This window comes from Symphalangus syndactylus, chromosome 11 (genome assembly GCF_028878055.3).
Source record: "Symphalangus syndactylus isolate Jambi chromosome 11, NHGRI_mSymSyn1-v2.1_pri, whole genome shotgun sequence".
In the NCBI taxonomy this organism is placed as follows: domain Eukaryota; kingdom Metazoa; phylum Chordata; class Mammalia; order Primates; family Hylobatidae; genus Symphalangus; species Symphalangus syndactylus.
The window spans coordinates 87406080-87432043 of NC_072433.2; the positions used below are offsets into that span (position 1 = coordinate 87406080).

A 25964-nucleotide genomic window follows, 5' to 3' on the forward strand; every position below is an offset into this window, starting at 1 on the left:
TTCTCTAACAAAGCCACTCAATGGCTTCTCTTATCTCAGGGTCTCCAAATTTATGGGTATAATCTATTTGAGGAGACATTCATTAATAACAAATGTATACAGAGTTATATGAAGCAACAGATTTGCAGATATGTGTTAAGATAACTAAGCCACTTTATTTCATTTTTTGGTGAATTATACTATGGAGTAATAATAAAAAATAAATCTACACAAACAAGCAAGAAAATTGCTCACAAAACTTCAGGGACTTTTCTTTCAAGAAAACATATGTTTGTTTCTACAGTGTTCTACCCCTCCCTCAAGAGTGCTTTACAGCCTAGAGCCAGGAGAAATGCTCTAGATAAGATGGAAATATTTGCAAAAGAGAACTGGAAGAGATTTACTATTTTCTCAGCAAGCATACCCTAAAACTGAAGGCAGCTATATGTAGTGTCATGGCATTAGAGTGGGCAATGGGGAGAATCTGTGTTTCTAAGGGGTGGAATTCTAGGCTGCTAATTAAGGATTGTCACTTCTATATGGATGTGAATCACAGTTCAATTCAATAAGAAGGTTTATCTTCTAATACCAAAACAGTTCAATTCATATTTAAATAATCTTACAATAATGTTTGTCCCTAATTCCTATGTGGCCCTTTCAGCCTTCAGACTGCCTAACTCTCCTGTATATCTCTGGGTATATTTACTTAGAATACAGTAATTGTATTTCTTATCTTTAAAATGAGGCAACTGTGGGAGATAAGGTTTATATAAAATATATTAATCACCCTTGTAGTATTTAGAAACATTTTAGCACATGTGAAGCCTTGTAAATCCCTTGGGGGTATAATTATGTCGTTATCTTCACATTTTGAATCATATCCCATTACTTAATTATTTGTTTCTCAAAAACACGGGTCTTATCATATCACAGGCTGATTGCTTTGTATTGTAGTTCATGTCCATATAATATGATGGAAGTAGAGCAAACGGTCATTGATTAACTTAGGGTAGGGTGTTCATTGATTGCTGTTATTTGATCTATAACCCCTGCCCATATTTGTCTTGTGAATATGCAGACAGATGTTTCTATATCCCACCGAATGGTGAACACTTGAAACACAAGATCATTAATGCAACAAGACAAGAGTTACATCAATAGCCTAGCTCTGTTTCTTGTTTTTCCACATTTATATTTTAAATCTCTAAATAATAAACTCTAACTTAGTAGAATAAAATGTTTCTGTACTTTCATAGCATAAAATGCTTTCAATTGTAAGCTCCTACTCATTGAGAAGCTAGGCAGGAACAAATGATCCCCTAGAATTCTCTTGTGATATGCACTGTTAGATGACAGTAGTCAATCTCTGGAGATACTTCAGGTTGCAGCTCTTCTCTAGGAGATAGCTGTGCCTTCGAGTGGGTTGGGAAGAATCGGCATGGAAAGAGAGTGAATGGCATAGAATTCTGAGAAAGATGTCTCTTTTATTCTTGTCATTGTAGCGATAAATATATTCGTGAACCCATGGTATACATAAGCAATATTTTTTAGGAGGATGTGATCTCCATTGATGTGTTTTTGTAATCAAAAGCAAAGGAGTATTGTAAATTATATGGCAAAAGTCATTTTATAGGTACTGATAATCAGAGACCAGCATGTAGGCAAGTAAACATGGCTGTTCTTTTTATAGTGTGGATGTGGGTATTTGAAACATGGGGGTTATATTGGATGGCATTCATGGGAACTAGAGGCATAGAAGTTTTAGAGGAGCAGTTGACAGCCTATTAATTATCAAAGGTTTACAGCAGGCCAGACAGAGAGGAGCTAGCACCTTCTAGAAAAATCCATAAACTGTCTTCTCCTAGAAAGTATAAAGGCATGGCAAATAGTTCCTACAAATGTTGTTCTCTTTTAACAGGTGTTATAAATAGTATGTTTTCATTTACAAAGTATTTTTCAACCATGGTGTAAATAGCTTTTGTACTGGGACTGTTCTGTTCATTTATTTTCTTTCCTTTTTTAGGGGCTATAAATTATTTGGTTCTCTTACTTAGGTGCATTTACTCTCTTTTTAAGAAAACGAAGCCCAAATCAATATTCACATGAATAAAAGCTGATATATGAGGATAATGAATTTGAAACCAAAACAACTGAAAGGCTGCTGTGGTAAAAGGGCTTTCCTTTAACAATTGAAACTAAAAAAGTTGAATTAATATTTAACCTTCCATTTCTACCACTAGTTTGAATATTAATTGCTTTCAGAGCTACTGATTTTGTCTTAATAAACTATTTCCCATACTGAAAATCACACGGCCAATCAATTTGCATATTTTTTGGTAGAAAAAGTGAGTATTTTTAATTGAAAATCACCTGCCATGATGGTTGCAAATGAGGGTACAATGGACAGGAGGCAGTGTCTGATGGGAAGCCATTTACAACTAGGTAGACATGACCATATGGATGGGCTTTCTATATTTATATCTGAAGTTGTCATGTAGATAATCCTGAAAATTAATTGAAGTATTAGAATGAGTTAGGGTAAGAGGAAATTATGCCAAAATTACTAAAATCTAATGAGTGCATCTAATAGTCAAAGCTCTGATTTAGACAGCATTGCTCAGAAAAAAAATTATTACTTTAAGTGAACAAAAAGAATTAAGTACTCTCCCTACATCTCTTATAATTAACAAATTGTTATTCTTTCATATATCTTTCTTCTACCAGCAGAGAAGGATAGTAAAATGGTTATGATGGATGTATTTTAGTAAACAAAAGGATAAGAAGTACATTAACCTGGAATAACAAAGACGGCAGAAAAACATCAGATGTTGTTCTTTGCTATTGCACTTGATTGCACTAGTTGAAGATAAAAATGGCAGAAGGTTTTATTTGATAGACTTAAAAGGCTGGAAGAAAATTATCATAGCTGAATAGTGTAAGAAAATTCTAACAGCTATAATCTGTTTTGATTCTCTTCTCCTTAACCATCAGTTTTGAGGGTTGATAATCAATGACATATGACCTAAATATTTGCTAAGACATATTGTGTTCAATCTGAGGGTAGTCATATTTTAAGTTATTAATTTGAAATTCTAAAATCTCATTAAAAATCCTAAAACAATCCTATTTTTTAGTTTTTCTTAAAGAAATGGAAGGTTGACACTCAAACCTCGATGTGCCAAGAGATTAATAAAGGAAGCTGTATCCTTCAGACATGGAATTTGTTCCCTTGGTTGTCATAATTCTCATATACTTCTATTGGTTCCCGTCAGTAAGATTACATGTCATTTGGCACACATCATCTTTCTCATACTATTTTTGTTCCTTTTTTTTTTTGTAACAGAAGAATATAAGTTTCTGTATTTGTTTCTTAGGGCTGCTGTAACAAAGCACTACAAATTGTATTTCTTAAAATAGAAATGCATTATCGCACAGCTCTGGGGGTTAGATGTCTGAAATCAAGGCATTGGAAGGCCCATGCTTCTTTTGAAACCTGTAGGGAAATCCTTTCTTGTCTCTTCTGGTTTCTGGTGAGTGGCTGGCAATTGGCAGGCCTTGGTTTACACCTTCATTGCTCTAATGTTTCTGCCTCTGTCACCACATGGTGCTTTCTCTGTATGACTGTCTTCAGGCTGTCCTCTTATAAGGACAGTAGTCATAATGGATTAGAGGCTCACCCTACCCCAGTATGACCTTATTCCAACTAATTACATCTGCAATAATCCTATTTCCAAATAAAGTCACATTCTCAGGCTCTGGAAGTTAGAAATTTAACATATTTTTTTTTTTGGTCGGGGTTGGGTAGGGAGTGAGATAATTCAGTCCATAAAAGGTCAGCGTCTAGCATGTAGCATGTCCCACAACAAATTTACATTCTTCCCACATGCAAAATACATTCACTTCACCTCAACATCTCCAGAAGTCTTAATTCATTCCAGCATCAACTGTAAATCTCATATAAATATCAACTAAATCAGGTATGTTTGAGATTCAGCACATGCTGTATCCTGAGACAAACTAGAAAACAAGTTATAGAAATAGGACAGACATTTCCTTTCGAAAAGGGAGAAACTGGAAGGAAAAAAAAGGGTAGTTGGTATAAGCAAGCTAGCAACAGAGTAGGGCAAATTCCATCTTTTTTTTTTTTTTTTTTTTTTTGAGACGGAGTGTCACTCTGTTGCCTAGGCTGGAGTATAGTGGCACAATATTGGCTCACTGCAACCTCCACCTCCTGGGTTCAAGTGATTCTCCTGCCTCAGCCTCCTGAGTAGGTTGGACTACAGGTGTGCACCACCATGCCCAGCTAAATTTTTTTTGTATTTTTGGTATAAATGATGTTTTGCCATGTTGGCCAGGCTGGTCTCGAACTCCTGAACTCCGGTGAGCCACTCACCTCTGCCTCCCAAAGTGCTGGTATTACAGGCGTGAGCCACCACACTCTGCCTCCATTCAGTTTTAAGGCCTAAAAATAACAATTCGTTGCCAAATGTGCTCTTCTTTGGGCCTAGAGGGATGGCCCTGCCAGCTCAGCTCTAGGCAGCAGCCCCACTCTCTAGAACCTAGGAAGTAGTGCTATCCCAGGCCTTTGCATTTGTAGCTCTGTCTTACATTCCATTTACCTCAATTGTATCCCATCTCTGTTCCTTTCAGTCCAAGCTAGCAGTGTTTCTGCTGACATAAAATTCTCCATATTTTTGTCAGCTTCTTGTGCAATGCACGAGGTAGGCACCAAGATATCAGGCAAGAAATTCCTTCACAGACCTTTCCTGGAAAACCACATCATTGTTCCTGGCTTCTGCTGAGTGGCTGATTAGATCTGTAAGTCACACACCTGATCTCTGTAGCAAATGCTTTTCCAGTCAAATTTATGGCACTGTTTCCAAACTATACTACCTGGATAGGGTGTGAATTTTCCAAATCAAGTTCTAGTATATTTTTGCTGAACAGTTCCTTCTTCAGTTTATCCCCTCACATTTCACCATAAGCAGCAAGGAGAAATCAGGCTGTGTTGAAGAATGCTTTGCTTGGAAATTCTCTCAGCTAAATATTCAAGTTTCACCCAGCATGGTGGCTCACACCTGTAACCCCAGCACTTTGGGAGATGAAGACAGGTAGATCACTTGAGTCCAGGAGTTTGAGAACAGCCTGGGCAACATGGTGAAACCCTGTTTCTACTAAAAGTACAAAAATTAGCTGGGTGTGGTGGTGCACAGCTGTAGTCTCAGTTATCTGGAAGGCTGAGGTGGAAAGATCACTTGAGCCCATGAAGTCAAGGCTGCAATGAGCGAAGACCACACCACTGCACTCTAGCCTGGGTGACAAAGTGAGACCCTGTCTCACAAATGAATGAATGAATAAATAAATAAACAATAAATAAATAAATATTCAAATTCGTTGCTTACAAGTTCTCTGTTTGCCACTTTTTAAGAAGAAACATTTTTCCTCTAGTTTCCTATAACATGTTCTTCTTTTCCATCTCATGCCTAGGTAGAATTACCTTTAACATACATAATTCCTCTAACAGATTCTTCAATGCAATCTAAGCTTTTTTTATCATGCACCTGAAAATTATTCCAGCCTTTACCCATGACCAAATTCTAAAGCCATTTCCACATTTTCTGGTATTTGTTACAGCAGCACTCAGTTTAGAAATCTAAAACCAAGGTGTTGGATGAGAGTTCTCTTCTACTCCAGTATGATCACATATTACCCTAACTGTATGATGACACTATTTCCAAATAAGGGCACATTCTGAGGTACTGGGGTAGGTAGGACTTTGACATATCCTTTCTGAGGGGACGTAATATATCTACCACTATTGAAGTCTCAGAAGCCTATTTCCTTTTTTTAAATAAACTGCCTATTTTTTTAAGAAAACATGTTTAGAAAACTTCTGAGACATTAAGACAGCCTGCTTTAGGTGTATCAGGTTTTGAAAGTTAGAAAATTTGATGTGTCCTCTGTGTAAAAAAAAAAAAAAAAAAAAAAGCAAAATTACAATTGTCAAATTAAGTCCAAACATTACTATATAAATCACAAAGAATAGCCAGTTTTATAAAATTACAAATTTTGAACACCAGAAATATTTTAAAAATCGTATTTTCACCATGTAACTTTCTCACCAACCTCTATAATACATTTTCTTACATTTTGTTTGTATTATTTTCTGATTACCATGTCATATGATGATAATTTTATAATAGCATTGCATCTACAAAAATACAAAATGTAATTCAGACTTTTTTTTTGGATGGTTGATGAAGACCTTTATTATTTGTTAATGTTTAGAAAGGTTTCTTTCAGCTTCAAATTTGTTATTGGAAATGCTATGTAAATTCTAGGATTGTTTCTAAATTTTTCAAAATCTCTTTTTAGTTTCTTTTATCATAAACTGTAAGATTTCAAAACTTATTTACTTTGTACTTCCTTTTGCAGTGTGTTGTCTTAAATAATTTTTGGAGTGACCACTGTTTGTTGATTAAATCCTGGTTAATGTTTTTGTTTGTTTCATCATCATCATCAGCATTTTGTGGCATTCAACTAGAAAATAAGGCTGTGTAAAAATATAACTGGACAATTCATTATAAGATGAAGGAGACACATAGGTGCTCAGGCATAGCTAAGCAGAGAAAAATAGTGAGGTTAAAAAGTATGGGTGAGATAGAAGTGGGCAATCAGAATGAAAATATATGTAGAGCCAGACAAAAAGATGCGTGAGTGACAAATTCTAGACATAAGTAAGAATCAACTAGAATACATATATATTAAACAAAGTCTCACTCTGTCTCTGCTCCAGGCTGGAATGAAGTGACATGATCATAGCTTACTGCATTCTGGAATGCCTAGGCCCAATCCATCCTCCTGCATCAGCTTCCTGAGTAGCTGGGACTACAGGCAATGCCACTTTGCCTGGCTTATTTATTTATTTATTTACTTCGTTTGTAGAGATGTGGCGGTGGGCGGGGGGGGGAATCCCATCTTGTTACCCAGGCTGGTCTCGAACTCCCGCCTTCAAGTTATCCTTCCACCTGCTGGGATTCAAGTGATCCTCCCACCTGCCTCCCAAAATGCTGGGATTACAGCCCTGAGCCTCTGTGCCTGGCCCAACTGGAATGGTTTTAAATTAAAAGGCCTGTTGATGTATCACTAAACATGAGCCAGATAATTCTGTATATTGTTAAGATCATTAGCATTAATTTCAAACAAATTGATGCTTGAATATTAGTGCTGCCCCTATTAGCCTGTGAAGCCTTATTAGCAATTACTGAACACAGAAGTAACAGCAGTATGACACACATGTGCACTACATCTAAACTAATTCTAGCACTTTGTTTCCTGTCAGTTTGGTTCCCAAAACACCTGTGCCTACACCAAATCCCCCCTACTAAATAAATTCCCCCTACTAAATAAAACCAGGCAAAGTTAAACAGGCAACGAAGGCTTATTCATGGATCTTGCAATTGGGAGAAAGACTAGAATGTAGTCTGAACTCAATTCCCTTGAAACAAAAGGGCAGTAGAGTTTTTAAGAGCTGAGGTAGGAAAGAACATAGGCCATCTGTGTTTGCCAATTGGCCTGACCTAAAAGAAAAGCAAACTTTCTAATTTCTTCATGACAGAAAGTAGTTTCACAACCTGAAGCAAAGTGTCCACCGAAGTTAGTTTCCCTGCCACACAGAATGAGAGATAGGCATGTCTATCTTCCTTGATGATGACATTTCAAAGAGATGGCTCCCAGGCCCTTAAGAAAAAAAATCATTCCTGGGTTGTAAAACTGGCAGTCTTTTAAAAAGATTTACGTCTCAAATTGGCTGGAAAAAAATTTACAATGACAATTTTTTTTAAGTCATTGCTACAAGAAAAGTGAGATTGGAAGCTTAGTCAGGAAGCCTGTCTAAAGTTTATTTAAACTCAGGGGAATTAAAACTGTCTTGGTCACATTTAACATAAGGAGAACTGGAAAGAAGGAGGAGTCTGAGCAGAAAAACAGTGAACTTTTACACCTTTTACAGAAGTTTGTGCCCATGACAATACCCTAATCATTTGTGGGGACCTGATTAAATGAAGAATACTGGTTTAAATGTCTTTCACTTCTCAATATATCTACCACTGTGAAAGTACATGGGACATTAAATTAGACAGAGCCAAGCAGGAATCCCAACTCTGTCATTTATAAAACATTTTCTTGGCATATGCTTTTTCTTTCTTCACCCCTCATTCTTTATATCAGCTGAGCAGCCAGATCTGAAAATTAGGCCTTCCAAAGGTTTCTCTATTCTTCTCTTCCATATTCACAGATATCATATTCTACAGAATGTCATGATCTTTCACATAGAATAACGTTGACACCACCTAATAAGTTGCCACACTTCTGTTGCTCTCATATAATCCTCACACAGTAGCCACGATCATCTTTCAACAATTTAAACAAAGTCTGTCATTTGCCTGCATACAACTTTAAGAATATCCCCATTTCACTTCGAAATAAATCCACCTCTTTCCCACAGTCCACAATGGCTTAAGTTTTCTCTTTCATTTATTGTATTCCAGAAACACTGGCTGTGTTTCATGCCTTGAACATGTTAAACTTTATCTTATCAGGGCTTTTTCATAGGCTAATTCCTCTCTTAAAACTGGGCATTGTCTATATTTTCAATCACTCTTAATATAATACAGAGAACCATGTAAACTTACTCTGGTTACTAGTGAGGTTAAATAACTTTTCATGTGTGTATTGATCATCTTGAATTCTTTTTCATATGCATTTTTCACTCAAATTTTTTGCTTAATGTTGCTATTGTGCAAAATCATTTTTAAAGGCTTTTGTATAAGGTTATAGAAAGTTTTTTACATATATTGCAGATGTGTAAAAAGTTTTTATTATGTTTTATTCATTGTTTAAAATGGAGTTTTGTGCTTATTTCATTTTTAAAAATTTAAATATTAATTCCATCTTCCTGTATAGTTGCTAGTATATTATTTTTAACTGTCATTTCATTTCTGAATTAAAAAAGAAGATACGCCTTAGTCTACTCAGGAATTTCTCAAATTTCAGTACTGAATTTTTTTGAGATATTAACTATTATCAACAATCTATCAACTTAATACCCAGCATTTCATACTTGTGAGTTTAAAAAAAATCCCTATCTTTTCTCATATTAGTAAACTTTCAAACTCTCTCTTAGGTTTTAAGTTTTCACATAATGAATCTTGCAGGAAAATAAAACTAATCTCTTGGTTCACTATTTCACTGAAAAGACTGAACAATTTTGGTGCACCACATACCCTTTTAGTTGCTGGGAATAACGCAGTGAAAATAGACAAAACAGAAAAATAACTTATGTCTTTGTAAGCCTTCTAACAAGTGAGTAAACAAAAAAAATACGTGAATTTTTTTAAAGATATATATATATTTTAAAAAATATATGTATTTTAAAGATATATATATACATTGACAGATAATATGTACACATATGCTAAAAAGAAGGCTAGTGCAACAATAAAAGTAAGAATAGTTCACCATAATGAGATCAATGAGGATGGAGAGGAGTTTTCAGAATGTGGAGTCAACAGGATTTGCTGAAAGATTTGACTGGATTCTGTGTAGAATAATCTAGAAGGACACAAACATTTTAAACTAAGAACCTGAAAATACAGAGATGCCACTTACTGAAATGGGGAAGATTTTAAGTGAAACAGGTTTGGTTAAAGGAAAGATCAGGACTTTGATTCAGACCTTTGAAATTTGAGATATTGCTCTATGCTTACGTGGAAATGCTGATCAGGCAGCTGGATATAGAAGCTCATGGGGAATATTTAGGCTGAATATATAATTCCAAAAGCTATCACCATATAGATGATATCTATGCCACATGCTGGTGTGAAATCACCAAGGTAATTATGCAGACTGATACTCTGGGATTTCTATGTCTACTTGAAAGGCAGAAAGAATTAGTGTTGGAACTGTGAAGACAACCAGTGACAGAAAAGAAAAACCAGAGAGTACAGTGTCCTAGAAGTCAAGTAAAGAAAGTATATCAGTGATAAAACAGTAATCAACGCTATCAAATTTTGCTGATATATAGCAAATTTTGAGAATTTATCAAGCATTTAGCAAATGGAGGTTATTGGGTACATTGCCGACAGCAGTTGCAGTAAAATAGCAGGGAAAAATTTTGTTTGCGCAATATTTAAGAGAGAATGGAAGAACAGAAATTGGAGACTAAAAGTCTCTTTCAAAGGAGTGTGATTTAAAATTGCAGAATAATGTAGTTGGTCTGTAGAAGGAATAGAAGGTCAAGGGAAACTTGTTTCAAAGAAATTACATGTGATATTGCTGGCTGGTTTGATTCAGTAGAGATTTAAAAAATAGGTGATCCAGAAAAATATTGAGGAATGTCTGAGAAAGGGATGGAATCCAGTGTATAATCAAGGAGTTAGACTCCTTAGTAACAAGAGGAAAGAAAGGCTGAGCATATGGGATTAGCAGCATGTAAGTGACTAGAAGTAGTTCTTATGTTCTCTTGTAGTTGTCCCATTTTTTTCAGAGATATAATAAGAAAAATCATTAACTGAGAGTTAGAATGGAGAGATATTATTGGTGTTTTCTAAGAAAAGAATAAGATAAATACTAGACTAGGAAATGAAGCAATAGAAATATAATAATTTTGCTGGACTACACTAGTCGACAATTCAGCACTTACATATTTATTCAACAAATGTTTATTGTGCCTCTTCTGAATTCTAAATGCTCCTGTAGGCACTTGTGATATAACAGTAAACAAAAGAGATTCTTGATGTTATAGAGCCTAGGTTAGTGGTTATAAATTTTAAATGAGAGCAACTATAATTTTCTTCAGATAGGTTCTGTTTGGTAGGTTTGTTCAAGTAGAAGGAATATAGAATTAACCAGAATTGAGATTGTGCTAGACAGTGACATGGAATAAGTGTAAACGGAAAAGAGTGATTTTAATCATGGCATGGAGTTTTAGCTGTTAGAAAGTGAAGAATTTAACGTGTGAGATACAACAATATCAGCAGTATTATGGCAGATTCTGATAAAAGTCAAAAGATTTCTCAATCTGGAGCAGTAGAGGAACTAGGCTAGAATAAAGTACTTTTTAAATAACTGGATTCTTGAGTTTGAGATTACAATAATAACAATAATTGATAATGTAAATCACAGATATTCTTGATTTTTTGTGAATTATAACAAATTAAAGCAGGTCAGAAAACACCAGTATGGGTCCTGAGGTTTCATATTTTTAGGTGCTCCACAGATGACTCAAGTTTACAATCCGAGTAGAAAACCTATGGTAGGATTATGACCATGAGAATGAATGGCTAAAGTAGGATAGAAGTCAAAAATCACTGGAGTATCTGAGAAACCAGAGAAAGAATAAGCTACGTGTCAACCAGGACTTTAAAAGTGCCAAGATTTATAGCAGCACTAGTGTTGGAGAGTGATGGTGATCCAAGAACTCTACAGGAGAGTGATTCTAAAGTGGGTATTTAATAAATATGTAGTTGATGGCATGTGATTCAAAGCTGGGTGGTTTTCTTTTTGTTTTTGAGAGAAAATGGCTTTGAAATATCAATGAGGAATTTAAAGATTATTTTATCTACTGCCAACCCAGAGGTTTGAGGGATGTGGGCAGATAAAATAAAACAAACAATAATGATAACAATAACAAAAATACACGCCATAAGGAGGCTGGAGGAATAATGCATCACCTCAAGGAAGAGCCAAAATCTTTTCTTTTTTTAAACTGATGACATTTCATAAGTTCTAGAAGGCACTCGGCGGCATTCCAGAATTTAGGGAATGTGAGAGTGTGGTCAGAAAACAGATTGTTCAGAGCCAAATGAAGACGGGGGATGGAATGAGAGTCTGAACCTCTTATGGTAACAGATATGTACAGGGCTAAAAGGGCATAACTGTCCCTGGTGTCAGCCACTTAAGAGTACGAATAAACTGTTGTGTTTTGTTTTTAAATAATAAGCACACTCCCTAGAAGATCTGATTTTTATATTAAAGCTTAACAAGCAAATTAAATCAAAATTTAAAGTGATTACTGTAAACAAATAATGTGGAGATTTAAATAGCTAGTGACCTAAAATTATGCATTTAAACTGTTTTCCCTGAGCCACAACCTCTCAGCCAAGTAATCCAGTGGTTTCTGTAATTGGTTCAAGCCCTGATAGAGACTTCAGGCTCTTTTCTGTTAACAAAGATAATATTATCATTTCTCCTCCACGAGTAAAGCAGCCTTTGTTGTCAGTGTTAAACAGTAACTGTGACATATAAATCCTCCCCTGTGCTACACATTGGCCAGAATAGTGATGAGGAAGATGGTCTTCCGTGTCTCCAATACCTGGATTTAAATTCTACCTCTGCTACTTCCTAACCAAGTGACCACGAGCAAATGACTCATTGTCTCTGGTCTTCACCTTTGTTTATAAAAATGGGTCATACTGTTGATAATTTCTTTTGCTGTACAGAAGCTCTTAAGTTTAATTATATCCCATTTGCCAATTTGTGCCTTTGTTGTGATTGCTTTTGGCATCTTCATCATGAAATCTTTGCCTGTGCCTATGTCCCAAACGGTATTGCATAGTTTGTCTTCCAGGGTTTTTATAGTTTTAGGTTTTGCATTTAAGATTTTAATCCATCTTGAGCTGATTTTTGTATATGGTGTAAGAAAAGGGTCCAGTTTCAATCTTCTGCATATGGCAAGCTAGTTCTCCCAGCACCATTTATTAAATTGGGAGTTCTTTCACCATTGCTTGTTTTGGTCGGCCTTGTCAAAGATCAGATGGTCGGAGGTGTGAGATCTTATTTCGGGCCTCTCTATTCTGTTCTATTGGTCTATGTGCCTGTTTTTGTACCAGTACCATGCTGTTTTCATTACAGTTGCCCTGTAGTATAGTTTGGGTAATGTGATGACTACAGCTTTGTTAGTTTTGCTTAGGATTGCCTTGGCTATGAAGGCTTTTTGGGGGCTGCATATGAAATTTAAAAGTTTTTTTTCTAGTTCTGTGAAGAATGCCATTGGTAGTTTGATAGGAGTAGCATTAAATCTGTAAATTACTTTGGGCAGTACAGCCATTATAATTATATTAATTCTTTCTATCCATGAACATGGATGGTATTTCCAATTGTTTGTGTCATCTCTGATTTCTTTGAGCAGTGTTTTATCACTCTCATTGTAGAGGTCTTTCACCTCTTTGGTTAGCTGTATTCCTAGGTATTTTATTCTTTTTGTGGCAATTGTGAATGGGATTGTATTCTTGATTTGGCTCTTAGCTTGGCTGTTTTGGTATATAGAAATGGTAGTAATTTTTGTACATTGATTTTGCCTCCTGAAACTTTGCTGAAGTTGTGTATCAGCTGAAGGAGCTTTGGGGTCAAGACTATGTGGTTTTCTAGGTATAGATTCATGTCTGCAAACAGGGACAGTTTCAACTCCTCTCTTCCTATTTGAATGTCCTTTATTTCTTTCTCTCAACTGATTGCTCTGGCCAGGACTTCCAATACTATGCTGAATAGGAGTAGTGAGAAAGGGCATAATTGTCTTGTGCCAGTTTTCAAAATGAATGTTTCTAGTTTTTTTCCATTCAGTATGATGCTGACTGTTGGTTTGTCATAGATGGCTCTTATTGTTTTGAGATGATGTTGACTGTTGGTTTGTCACAGATGGCTCTTATTGTTTTGAGATATGTTTCTTCAATAACTAGTTATTGAGAATTTGTAACATAAAGGGGTGTTGAATTTTATCAAAAGTTTTTTTTTCTGCATCTATTGAGATATGGTTTCTGTCTTTAGTTTCATTTATGTGATAAATTACATTGATTGATTTGTGTATGTTGAACCAGCCTTGCATGCTGGCAATGAAGTCTATTTGATCATGGTAAGTTAGATTTTGATGTGCTGCTGGATTCAGTTTGCATGTATTTTATCGAGGATTTTTTCATCAATGTTCATCAAGATTATTGTCTGGAAGTTTTCTTTTTAGTTATGTTTCTACCGGGTTTTGGTATCAGGATGATTCTGGCCTCATAAAATGAGTTGGGGAGGAGATCTTCCTCCTTAATTGTTTCAAATAGTTTCAGTAGAAATAGTATACAGACAATCTACAGAATGGGAAAAATATTTGCAAACTGCATTTGACAAAGGTCTAATATCCAGTACCTTTACGGAGTTTAAATTTACCAGAAAATACAAAGAACCCTCTAAAATGTGGGCAATGGACATGAACAGACACTTTTCAAAAGAAGACATACATGTGGCCAACAAGCATATGAAAAAAAGCTTAATATCACTTATCACTGGATAAATGCATATCAAAATCACCATGAGATCCTATCTCACACAGTCAAAATGGCTATTTTTAAACTTTTATTTTAAGTTCAGGGGTACTTGTGCAGGTTTGTTACATAGGTAAACTTGTATTATGGTGTGTTTTTGTTATACAGATAGTTTCATCACCCAGGTATTAAGCCTAGTACTCATTAGTTATTTTTCCTGATTCTCTCCCTCCTCCCACTCTCCACCCCCAATAGGCTCCAGTATATTTATTGCCCTCTATGTGTTCACGTGTTCTCATCATTTAGCTCCCACTTATAAGTGAGAACATGTGGCTTTCTGTTCCTGCATCAGTTTGCTAAGGATAATGGCATCCAGCTCTATTTATGTTTACACAGACAAACACACACACAAATGATCTCATTCTTTGTATGGCTGTGGTAGTATTCATGGTGTATATGTGACACTATTGCTTTATCTAGACTATCATTGATGTGCAGGTAGGTTGATTCCATGTCATTGCTATTGTGAATAGTGCTGCAATGAACATACATGTAGATGCGTTTTTATAATTCAAAGATTTCTATTCCTTTTTGTATATACCCAGTAATGATATTGCTGGATTCAATGATATTTCTGTCTAGGTTTTTGAGGAATTGCCATATTGTCTTCTTTAAAATGGTTGAACTGATTTATCCTCCCACCAACAGTGTATAAGTGTTCATTTTTGTCCACAACGTTAACAGCATCTGTTTTTTTTATTTTTTCATACCGAATGGTTATTATTAAATAGTCAAAAAATAACAGACGCTGATGAGGTTGCAGAGAAAAGGGAATGCTTATACACTATTGGTGGGAGAGTAAATTAGGTCAACCATTCTGGAAAGCAGTGTGGTGATTCCTCAGATAGCTAATAAGAGAACTACCATTTGACCCAGCTATCCCATTATTGTATACATACCTTGGGGAATATAAATAATTCAACCATAACAGCACATGGACATGAATGTTCATTGCAGCACTATTTGCAATAGCAGAGACATGGAATCAACCTAAATGCCCATCAATGACAGACTGGATAAAGAAAATGTGGTATATATACACTATGGAATACTATGTAGCCATAAGAAAGAATGAGATTATGTTTTTTTGTGGGAACCTAGATGGAAATACAGGCCATTAGGTTTAGAAAACTAATGTAGGAACAGAAAACCAAAGACCAAATGTTCTCTCATAAGTAGGAGCTAAATGATGAGAACTCAAGGACACAAAGAGAGCAAAAACAGACACTGGGTCCTAGCTGAGGGTGAAAGGTGAGAGGAGGGACTGGAGGAAAAAAATTACTGGGTACTAGGCTTAGCACCTGGGTGATGAAATAATCTATACAACAAACCCCCAAGACACAAGTTTACTTATATAAAAAACCTGCACATGTACTCCTGAACCTAAAAAAAAAAAAAATAAAACCCCAATGGGTAACTATAATACTTACTGAATGTTGAGATTATGAAAATGAAAAAAAAAATCCATGTAAAAGTGAATACTCAGCATGCACTACCTATTTAATAGATGTTGTCACCCTTCTTATCTCTTTCTCCCCACAATAATCCTATTATGCAGATGCTATTAGAACTTTACAGATGAAGAAACTGAGGAAATGCAGCTAACAAATGACAGAGCCAAGCTGGATTACTGTCTCTTCACACTGTACTTTACTTATTTTTAGTTAGCACAGTGGCATATTACCTTCTCTCTCAAGACTGACTCACAGGCATTGAGGACAATGAGGGCACTGGCCTAGAACTTCTCCAAGAGTCCCTTGCAAAGGAACCAAGAGTTAGCATAGGGAAAGAAGCCTCTGTGTTCACCACCATATCAAACTTGGCAATAACCTAATATCCCTTTAATCCTGGTTCTTCAGAAAACCCAGAGGCACCCAGTCATACATTCTAATTAACTCCTAGGATAACCAAATACATACATACATATATATATATATGTGTGTGTGTGTGTGTATGTGTGTGTTTCTAATGGGAGACTTTTCTGCTAAATTCAAATAATCATCCTGGTATGATCCCTACTAAAAATAAATAACATAGACTGATTTTTTTAAAACTATAGATTCCAAAGATTTTGTAATATGAAGAGTTACAAAGCAGCTTAGCTGCTATGTTAGACTATGGATATTTGCTTCAGCAGTAGCTGTTTTACAGAAATCTATCCGGGAGAACAAAATAAAAACAAAAACTATTTTCATTCATGTTCAGCCTTACTTCTCTCTTCATATATTTAATAAAATTATTTTTAAATAAATAGGATAAGTTCCAACAGCTATATTGTCTTACATTTTCCTTTCTAAGCAGCATTCAAATTAATTCTTTTTTTTGGAATATGAAAATCTGAAACCTGCATACATTTATTTTTAGAACCAGTTCTAAAGGAATAAACAAAAGTAAATAAAAACTGGTCTCTTCTGATAAATTTCACAGCTTCGCTGAAAGAGAAATATCTTTCTCTCATACATAATCCAAAAATTCAATTGTAATAAGTGTGTGAGTATATAGTATAATGACTAAGAGCCTGTTGATCTGATGTGGGACAATCCTAAGTTGAAAGTATAACACTATCACTAATTTAAAATCTCTTAGCTTTCATTTCTTCAACTTTAAAATGATAATGATATAATTAACTCATAAAGTTGGGATGATTAAATGGGATAATGTTTTAATATAGCAACTAGCATATGATGATCACTCAATATTATTAGCCATGAGTTGTAGTAGGGGTAATAAGGTGGTTGAAATGTCATTAACAATAGTCTTTCTGGTTTATGGCTTTAGACTGGGAAAGAATAAGAGTCCCCACAAAACTGCAGCACAAAAGAATTTCAGATCCACTCACTCAGCAGTCTGAAGCCAGTGTGGCTCACCCTCACTGATCTCAGGGTCTGCATTTGCAATGTAAGGTGCATTTTGTTTGTTGTAATGCTGCTACTTTGGTCTTTCTTTTTTCTATATTCATTGCTCTGAACAGAAGTAATTAAACAAAAACAAAACAAAAAATGCTAGCTTGGAGAATGCAAGACAGGTTGTGTTGTAAAAAATGCAGTCTAGAAAGCCATATCCAAATCATTTCTAGTTTACAAAAACAAAACGTATGAATAGAGGGCATGGCCTACACCAAAGATGCATTCAGTGCTTACAAATTTCATCAGTGGCAAGGAGTGTGTACACTGTCCTGGGCACAGGACTAGGCATTGTATACTGTTTACATGTTTTAATTCTAGAGGAAGGTTCTAGTGTCCTCTTAACAAAGAATGAAAATGAGATTCAGAGAGGTCAAGAGGAGGAGGAACAAGGTCACACAATGGCTGAATAAGCATCCTAAACTGCCTCTTCTTGACTCCAGATACCAACTCCCTTTCTCTGTGCCAAGCTACCTGAAAATTTTCTGAAAATGCTGTATGAGAGTTGTCTTTAGATAGCTGAATTTTCCATTTGAAAGATGGAAAACAGCAAAGGGAGGACATATGGTATATTTCTCATGGCAAAGATAACGTTACACTTTTTGAAAAATAGAAAAAGAAATAAACTTTACATTATAATTACTAGGGTTTCTTACAATAATGGGAAACATCAAGTTTAGCATTTCTCACAAATGTAAATGTGTGTATGAAATTAAATAAACAAAATGTGACATTTTCGTAAGTCAAAGTTATCAAACATTGGCAGCTATCTACAATCAAAAATATATTTGAGAATCACTTTTATTCTTATTAATTTGCAGACATGTAAAAATATTTCCAAAGTAAATTATATAGTGGATTAATATCTTCATTATTTGTTGTGTGACATTTGAAAATGTGATTATATCCCTTTAGCATAAAGAAAATAGGATACTACTTTTCATAAAGTTCAATTAAAACTTTATCTTTTTATCCAAAGAGACTTTTGATATATATGTCAGCTATAAGATTGAAGGGAAATTAGCACAAATGAAATATTTAAGGAAGGAAGAGAATCAGAAATGTTCAGCGAGAACTGGCTAGCAGTTATAGGACATAATATAATGTTTATGAGTAGATGTTGATAAAATTGTAATATTAATTAAGATATTCTCTTTTCCCCAAGTTGTGTTAATATCTTAAAATATATCTTATTATAAATGGAAAAAATGAAGGAAATTATCAATATTATTCCACAAACTTAAAGAGTAGAACCTAATAGGAGATTGTTGAAATTTTTTACCTAAATGAATAAACAATTTTGTGCTTAGAAGTTTAGCAAGAAAAACATCATAAGCTAAAAATATGCCTTCATGTGATTCTGCAATAAAGAAAATGAGATGAAACACATAAGTCCTTTATAGTATACACTTATTATCATATTATAAAAATTATCATAGTATAAATTATTATTATAGTAGCAGTAGAAGTATCATTATTACTACTATCTTCTAGGCAGTGGGGCAGGAGCAGTAATGATCTCTGACTTTGTGTGTATTTTAAATTAAAAGATAGTGTAGGATAGCTACCTAAATTTATTGTGTCTCTTATATTTGTGAAAATCTCAAGACAGGAACACGTTCTGTGGCACATTATCCCATTAATGGATCATTTCTTTTGGCAGCAGAATATGCTCAATTATCCTCAAACTTGATCTCCTATTTCTGCTAGATAGAACATTGTGTGCTCAGAGCTTGATAAGAAATTAGACATGTAAGCAATCTATTTGCATTATCTCTTCTTCTTAATCTAATGTGTAATTTAACTCTCCTGCAGTCTCTCTCTTAAAATCCTATTGACTTTCTTAAAGGGCTGGCAATGGAAAGAGAAAAGTCCGTGTAACCAACAATTAAATCAAGTGGTGGAGAACTGTATTCATCTAGTGCCTTTAAACCCTTTCAGCCCATAAAAATCACTTTAGCAAGGGCCTGAGTTACTTTTCTTTACAAAGATTCTCAAGTATTGATTTCAAATGTAATAAGACAGAATCCAGGTGAATTCAGTCACAGCCTTAGTATATCCAGATACTTCATTTCACAAATGATAATACTTAGGTATGTAACTATAGATTTTGGAAGAGAACAGATACAAATAATCAGATCTTTTTATTTTAATATATTTTTTAAACATTGGAGTGTATGACTGAGTTTTAACATAAATCGGTGTTATCTTACTTCACTTATTATTCACATTAAGTGGATAAAATTAAATCTTGGGAATGAAAATTTATTCCTCATATTTATATTCACCATAATGAGAAACAATTTGTTCATCTGAGCAGCATTTTGTTCTTAATCTCTACAGATAGATTACTATGTGGCCTCTCATGTTGCTTGGGAGCCTCCACTCAGGTACCTTCAGGACCTTCATTGACAAAATTACCAAAGAACATCCCACAAGAGGCATTTATAAAAATGCATAGTGACAAGTTAACTCAGAGCTAGCAACTTAACGATGCTATTAGTGGGCTTTAAAATATTAGAGAAACATTTATACAGTTCAGGATAGAGTAATATGAGTCTGGTGTTTGTATGAGAATCATTCAAAGGTCTAATTTAAAATTGAAATTTGATATGATGATATTAATATGAGATCTCCATTCATCTTTAACTGACAGTCATGATAATATCTAATCAACAGAGACAATTTAATTGGGTGTGGGACATAGAGTTTTAAACATAGGCATATAATTTAAATCACAATTGGGTAGAATAATGCAATAATATTCCAAATCTCTCAGGATTAATTCGGCTAGTATATGCTATAAATCTAAGAAGAAAAATATAAGCAATTCACAAATTTCAATTCCACAAGATGTAGAGAATATTTCTTCAATTTTATATAAAAGAATAAAATAATCATCAAGTAAATGAAGAATTTAATAAAAGGCAAATAAGATATTGTGCAAAGGATATAATCCATCTTCCCAATGGTATGTATTTTAAACCTTTATTATAGTATATAATCATTTGGACATTCAAAAGCAATGTAGAGTATCTATACCCTAAGCACTATAAATATAAAGATGTATATGTATATTGAAGGAACCCACAGGTCCTAAGAGTGATAAACAAGCCAGACATTATGATATTTCATGGTAAGTCGCTCAGCTATTTTATGTATGGGTGCTGTCAGGCCACAAAAGTTGGTCATCAAACTCAATCTGTGAAAGAAATAATTCTAGAAGTATATGCTAAAAATGAGGCAGTTCAGACGATTAAGAATACGATCTAGAGTAAAAGGGAAATATTCTTTTAACAGAGAGCAGCATATATAATACAATTATTCAAATTCTATGTCTTCTTTTAGTAGAAAATGGAGGTCAAGAGTTTTGTAATTTTCATTTTATTCCTCTGATATAGTAAGATCCTTATGCACGGTTAATGTGACATACAGATTATTAAATGAATTAAATATTACATCAATTGATGTAATTTATTTGCCACAGAATGTACACATTTGCCAAAACTGAAGATACATACTGAATAAGACACAGATTGAAAGCAGGTAAATTAACAAATAAAGCCTGATATAGGGAAGATAGAAAAGCAGAAATAAAGCAATGAAGAAGAATATTGTGCTAAATAAAACTGAGTTTTTAAAAGAGATGTCACATTTCAGAAAAAATGGTTTGGAGAAACACAGAAAACTATTTGAATTGAAATAAAATAGAGAGAAAGAGAAATAAAATTGCAATATGATAATAAACTAGAGAGAATATAAATGTATTTCTGCTATTGGTGACAGTACTACAATAGCATCAGACCAACGTTGAGCAATTTAAATGGATATGGAAAAAGATGGGGAGTCTCAGTTGCAAGATAGATCATTGTCATTAACACATTAGAAAATTAACTGGAAAGCTGAAGTTTAGAAAGAGCTACTCTCCTGGAAAGCCACAACATGAGAAATTAATCTGCCCAGAGTTTGAGATAAATGCTGTTACAAAAGGAAATGACAGAGAAAACGTAATTAATTCCTCAGCTCCCATTTAATTTCTGACTATTCTGTCCAGAAGGAAACTCATAAAGCTGTAAAGGAGAGAGCAAATGGTATTTGGTGAGACTTGAGTCTTAAGAAGAATACAGAGCCCTTAGAAAAAGACGCATGGATTTAAACACTCTGACTTGGGCAACTTATATTCCTACAGTATTATTACAACGTAGAGATGAGACACCTGAATTGATGCCAGTGATCTAAGGGGTGAGTAAGGAATGAGAGGGCTAAATGGAGAAAAATAATCCTGATTAAAACAAAAAAAAATATATTAATAATACAAGTTTTGATATTTCCATTATAAAGCAGAATTCCATAGTGGACAATTTTAAATACTCTTCTCTTTACAGAGATTTGCCAATATGAAGAGAAGCCAGCTGGATTTTATCTTGAGGTGGTCACGAAAACAACTTTTTTAACTCTGTTACCCACTCACCTCTCTGCTCAGCAACATTTATTGACGTTTTCTTTGTGCTAACATGGGTAAGGAATTTAAAATTTCTCAAAATACAAAATTGTAATTCATGTGAAATTCCACATTTGGGTTCAATCAACCAATTGTAAGTATGAACAATTTTCTAGTCTTGGAGGTGAGAGTGGATATACAAAAAAGAAGAGAATTTTTGCAATGCATATTTTTTACAAGAGGGCCATTATAATATTGAGAAAATTTAAAACTTAGTTTATATTAGAAATAATTGTTTCAGATTTAGCCGAAGAAGAAATCTTCAGAGAAAACATGACAGCTCTTCAAAAAAGTAGAGGGCTATCATGTGGAAAAGGGAGGAAATGCAAGATTTAGGAACCAACAGGAAAAAAGGACATTTGGTTTATTTAGAATTGAAAACAATACATAACCCTTAATTAAGCAATTCATGCATAAGCGAGATTACTTACTGATGATTTTTTGGTGCTATCTATGCATAGCATACTGGTCAAGTTTAAATGACCTCTCATGTTATTTTTTAACCTAAAATAATTTTTTCATATTATGTTACAATTTTATAGTTCTTTATTGCTCTCATGTTTAAAAAGGTATTTAGAGAAATAGTGACAATAAGTGGAATCATTTAAAAGGTTTTTATTGTAGATTATTGATTAAGAATTATATAATATAGGAAATATATAACCAAGAGAGCAAATGATTATCTACGGTTTTCAAAATGGATTATTTTGAGGACAAAGACTGGTTGTTCATATTTTATGTGTGACAATGGGTTTAAACAATATAAAGGGTATTCTCCTAGAATAAACAGACTAATAGACTCCTATTAATTTTTAATTGTTCCATACGCTTCAGAGATAAATTGCGGCACTTTCATAACAGAGGAATTTTTATGATAGTAAAGTATGTCTTTTGGATGTCTTAGGAATTCTCACCACCTATGTTTCAGATAGTATATATTATCTGCATAGCTTCTTTGTCAGGGAAACTCCTTAAAAATCCAGAATTGCTGTGGTCTTTAAAAATTTCTTGTTGTGATATTTTCCTTTCCATTTCCTACTGCCACTGGAATAGCTTCTCCATTGAGAAGTAGTATTTTGCACAATTTAATTTTATGATGGTTACTGGTACTTTGTTGATTCTTTTCTGTTAAATAAACAAAGTCACTAACTTTTATTTTTTGACATTAATTATATATGCTGAATTATTTCAATAAATAAAATTTCCATCTAGTAATTTTAAGTATTTTCTAAAATATCATCTTTGCTGCTTTTGAGTGCTAGTATTAAATACTATAAATAATATTCTCAAGAATATAAAAAATATTATTGTTATAGTATTACAAAATATAAAAATCAATTTAAAACATTTCTCTGCCTTAGTAACAATATCATGGCTGAATCAAGCAGAGATAATTTAGCAATGTGTTTCTTTTGAATATTGCAAAATAGATCTTGCAATTTCTCATTCTATTAGATGCAATGTAAACTATAACATTTTTCCTGGTTAAGATAAGACAGTCAATTAAGTTTTTGTTTTCTACTACTTACTTGCTCTTCCTGCATTTTTCTATCTTTCTTTTTATCTGTTAGGATTATGTTTATTTGCACAACACAGAAAAACATATCTTAACTTAATTGGATTTATTAGCTTACCAAATTAATTAGTCATCCAGGGTTGGTATGATAGCTTCATGATACAGGCTTTTATCTTCCTACTCAAATATCCTTAACTAGAAGGAGCAAAAAGAAAAGCCAGCTTTTTTTTCCTTCCTTTAAAATGATGTCTTGAGCTTTAACCAATAATTTCTGCTAACATTACATTGTCAATAATGCATGATGGGCCACCTCCAGCTGCAAGAATTGTTAAGAGATCAGGAAACTTATCTAGACACAATGTCAGTCTGAAAAAAAAATGGATAGTATTAGTAAGAAGAAAGAAACAAGTGAATATTGTATATGAAAATAAGTGCCTGTCATAGAATTAAACTCAAAATTTCAAAAAAGCAAGAGTATATGAAGCTAGTATTTTGAGAGATAGGCCAGAAGACAATCTTCCCTTAGAAAGCTTTCTTGTATTCAATATTTATGGTGACTATAGTAACTGCTCTTTAATTCAAAATATTTTGCTCAAGAAGATATAAAGGCATTCAATGATATTAATTCAGCTGTTATATGAATAAAAATTGTTGGGGAAACTCCTTAAATAATGTTTATTGTTCCATGTCCAGTTCAGCTAAGAAATAAAATTAATACAGGTAAAAGAAATAGTGATATAGGTACTATGTCATAAAAATACTTATAATACTCTATCAAAATATGAAAGAACAAATAATTTATCACTGGTATGGGGGCAGGTAAGATAAATTGAAGATAATGTAAAATTAAGGACTGTAAAATTTTTTCAAAGGGGTCAATGTTTTATGGAATTTGTTTGGCAGAAACCATTCATGTTTTAACAGATACATGTAGACATGATTTTATAAACTTTTTAAAAGAACCTTCATGATGGTAACTTCATAAAATAGATTTTATGTTTGGTGTTCACTGATGCATTAAATTCCATAGTCCCTCACATCCGCATGACTTAGTTTGTCATAATTAAAATTGAAGACTTTTCTGAAAACCTACATTATCATAATATTGAAATTAATGACACCATAGAGAAAATTACAGTAGAAGGCTACCCAATGGTTCAAGGGCTGTAAACTTGCTTAACAGAATAAGTCAACATTTATATTGGAAGGCATATAATACTAAATGATATCAAATGGAGATACGAACTCTCTGACTTTTCCCTCTTTAAATATTTTACTATTGTTCACCCTTCATCTCACAAATTGACATCCCTGTAATCACAGTTCATTATTCATTCATTTAATAATTAATACTTTGGAATCATCAGAAAAAAAATCACAATATCCTGTGATTGAATTTGATCACAAGGATTAAAAAAGAGACTCTGTCACTTTGATTATTAAGATTTTGTTCAGTTATTGCCACTTGTATGCAAGTAAGTAAAAATAAAATAGTCAACAACGATTATCATTCAAAGATATTCTTAAAGATGCATACTTATTTAAAAAAATAGAAAAAAGCAACAGAGAAATAAAAGAAAGGGAAAAGAGAGAAAAAAAGAATGTGATCCTATAAGGTAAAATTAAAATGTATTGAATTTCGAAAAAAACAAAAAATAATAAATGTCATAATTATTTAATATTTTTCTCAATATACAAACTAAGTGACATATAGGCCAAATGATGCTTAGATATTAGATTATTTTTATTCAGCAGTAATCAATTATTTTCAAATAATACTTTACATAGAAAAGTAATGTTACAGTGAGCCAAAAATGTGTTACATTAGTTAAGATCTATTTGCACACATCCTTTCAGAGACTTGAGAAAAAGGAAGCTCACCACAGACAAGAAGAAGCTATACATATAGCAAAGACTTTCAGAGAAAATAAGAAAGCAACATTTCTGAGTAAAGTATGTGTTTTAATATTAAATATAATACCTTACTATTGATTCCATCAGGTTTTAATTTGACAATGTTTACAATTATAATGCTTATGAAAATAAAAATGGTACAGATATTTTCCACTGAGAAGAAATCTTATTGCCATCTGCATTATGCACTTTCATAATACATTGTCTTAGATATTTCTAAGAGTGGCACAGTATTTAATAGGAGTTATTCGTTTTTAAGCCCCTATATTGTCCTGTAACGGAGAAGAATTTCATCGAAAACAAACAAAAAAAAAAATCCAAAAGTCCACACAGATCAATTTTCTAGTTTTTATTTATTTATAAAGTTAGTTCCTTCAAACATTAAGCTAAGTGTGAAATGCAGTTTTTAGTAAGCTTGCTTATTAGTTAAAAATGGGCAATAAACATTTACATTCATAAAGATTTCCTTTAATACTACCCTTTATCCATTTTATCTCTACCTGGAACATCAGTCACCTTGGACATGTCTAACATTTCTTACAGAGGTTCTGGAAAATCTAAATAAAATCGCTTGTCTCTGCCTCTGGCTTTGTTCACCTAACCTCATCTCTATCTTCTTCAGCTTGGGAAACAGGATTTTCCATTTTATGTACAAGTGAAAATGAAGGAGAGAATTCAAAATAAAAAGCACGTTTTATTTCTTATTTCTATACTGTACCCAAAATAAATGAAACAGATTATCTTGCCTTTCATGAAGCTGTGATAAGTACCTATAAATGTATTGG

The 25964-nt window shown here is 33.6% G+C and overlaps 2 long non-coding RNA genes across 2 annotated transcripts in view; one reads left to right on the forward strand and one right to left on the reverse strand.

Annotated features, from left to right (window-relative positions):
- LOC129492510 (uncharacterized) overlaps positions 1–25964 on the reverse strand; it is a 453042-nt gene that overhangs the window by 195316 nt on the left and 231762 nt on the right. The window lies entirely within an intron of this gene.
- LOC129492511 (uncharacterized) lies at positions 20829–25319 on the forward strand. Its single transcript, XR_008660923.2, has 3 exons — positions 20829–21490; positions 21634–21766; positions 25123–25319. It is a non-coding gene; the product is annotated as an uncharacterized lncRNA (long non-coding RNA).